The sequence below is a fragment of the Malania oleifera genome, chromosome 1, assembly GCF_029873635.1.
Source record: "Malania oleifera isolate guangnan ecotype guangnan chromosome 1, ASM2987363v1, whole genome shotgun sequence".
In the NCBI taxonomy this organism is placed as follows: Eukaryota; Viridiplantae; Streptophyta; class Magnoliopsida; order Santalales; family Ximeniaceae; genus Malania; species Malania oleifera.
In genome coordinates this window covers 59,945,515-59,948,059 of record NC_080417.1, presented here as the reverse complement: position 1 = coordinate 59,948,059, position 2,545 = coordinate 59,945,515, and the positions used below count along the sequence as shown (strand labels likewise).

The window sequence follows — 2,545 nt, the reverse complement described above, 5'->3', positions numbered from 1 at the left end:
GGAAAATTTTACAAAATTTTGGCAGCATGTCATTTGTAAATTGGACATTTTCCCATAAAACGTATAAATAAATCCGATAGATTCAAGCAAGCAATTCAATCAAGCATGCAAGAACCTATATCCACTACTAGCATGTAATTCTCATCACTGCATCAGCCATGCAGGTAGCGTTCCATACAAGCATGCAATCAGGTAGCTCAAATAATAGTACATATAAAATATAAACCATCCATTAAGATAACATGAACAATAAATGAAAATGGATAGTTTGTTATAGTTCTGATCTCATAAGGCATATAGACACAAATATAATTATGAGAGCATTTAATTTGTTATGTCCATGAAAGTGAAATGCTCCCCTTGAGTTATGCGCTCTACTTATTTCCATCTTATGCCTTGATCTTTTCATAACTTAGCCAAGTGCTTTAGGATTTTCAGTGATTCAAGCTTGGCTCTGAAGGCTTTGGCTTAGAGGATGAAAATTTCACAATGAATATTCTTTTAGACGAACTAAGCCTATTTAACCTTTTTCTTATGGATTTCAACTCGTGAAAGGCTTAAGTTCGAATGGCTTTGTATTTTAATTACATGTGCATAGGTCTCCTTTAATTTTTATTCCATCATCTATATTTGAGACCTAGTGCAACCACCTTAGCCATTCAACACATTCAAAAGATTTAATTTTTTATGTTAAATTGAGAGCTTATGACGCAATATAGGATAAATACTCGTAACAAATAAATTCTCGTTAAGATCATAAGAGTATTCAGCAGTGGACAATATTCAAGATATATTCGTGCTAGCGTGTATGTCTAGACAGATTGGGCAAAGAGCAATTAGGAGTATTTAAGTGTTTTTGAACAATCCTCTTTGGAGGATGGAAATTATCTTTTAGTTATGATTATAAGTTAGAATAAGGATACGAACCAATGAAAAGATGAATCTTTACCTAATGTGATCATGATTTGGTAAAGATTTCCTATGAAGGAGATGGTGAATTAAAATTATAAGATTTTTATATTTTAATCTCAAATGGAATATTTTAATATGACTAGATGATGAAACTTGAATCCCTTGGTGGATGTCTCTAATTTTGATTGTGAAAGGATGTCCTATGATAAGCACTAGTAGAATATGAGCTTTATAATCAATAGTGCTTTAAGCCTCTACCTAGAGAGAGAGAGAAAGAGAGAGAGAGAGAGAGAGAGAGAGAGAGAGAGAGAGAGAGAGAGAGAGAGAGGTTGAATATGGTTCAGCATCTAACGTATCACAAGCGTCATAGCTATGCGACCAAATCGAACCAACATAGGGTCGTCAAAACCCCTGGTGGAAAGCTTGTATACCAAAGCACTAAGAAAAGAGCAAGTGGCCCTAAGTGCCCTGTTACTAGAAAGAGAATCCAAGGAATTCCTCACTTGAGGCCTGCTGAATACATGAGGTCTAGATTATCCAAGAACAGGAGGACAGTAAACTGAGCTTACGAGGGTGTACTGTCTAAAGGTGCTGTTAAAGAGAGGATCATTCGGGCTTTCTTGGTAGAAGAGCAGAAGATAGTGAAAAAGGTTTTGAAGATTCACAAGGCCAAGGAAAAACAAGCCTCAAAGAGCAGATAAAATGAAAATGGAGAAGCTATATGCTTTCTTTTACATGAATTTTATGAAAAAAATTTTGGCTGACAATGATTAATTTGCTTATTATAATTGTGAGGTGTTTGTCTTTAGATTTCAATGACCTTTAATTTGGTTTCAACTTTCTATCAGGAGCATTGTTGTTGGATTCTAAATGTTTGCATACATTGGATGGATATATGTCTCATTGTTTAAAAAAAAAAATGCCTAGAGTGATGACTAAAAATTTTATTAGGCATTTAAGGCTTTCAAGATGAGTTTAGGACAAGATGTTTAAAAAGAAGGATTTATTTCATAAAACTCAAACTTGTGTAATGGACAACAATAGCTTAACATAGGGTGATATATTTAAGCATAAGTTAAGCATTTAGAATTATTTACTTGACAAAGATGTCTTGTCCATTTGGAAGTGGATTTTACTCTAACATGTTATAGCCAATGTTTTTATATTTTACCCAGTCATTATAATATGTATGTACTGGATTCAGATTGGATATGTAACATGAATATTCGTATTGGCTTGATTTTATGATGATCTTAGTATTCGATATAGTGTATAGTGGATGCATATATATATATATATATATATATATATATATATATATTAAGATTTGACATTTTAAACCAAAACCACTTCCCAAGCCTTTAGTCATCACTACTCCTAAACCTAGAAACTAAGGGAAGATTAAAATATTTATATAATTTCTATTGGAATCTGATCTTCCTTTGGTCCTACGGGGTTTGCTTTCCTAACAATCCATTCCATTTTCTTATCTAAGCCTCTGTCACTTCTACATAGACAAGCAAACCGGTCATGTCCTTTTCTTTTATAAGATAAACAAGTATTATATACATGTGAAGAGTTTTTCTTATATCTCCTATTTCTATTTGATGAGGCATAAGGATTGTCAGGAAAA

General features: G+C 33.0%; 1 pseudogene; it reads left to right on the top strand.

Annotated features, from left to right (window-relative positions):
- The first annotated feature begins 1,199 nt into the window (after positions 1–1,199).
- Positions 1,200–1,761, top strand: LOC131160090 (large ribosomal subunit protein eL34-like; annotated as a pseudogene).
- Positions 1,762–2,545: the final 784 nt, after the last annotated feature.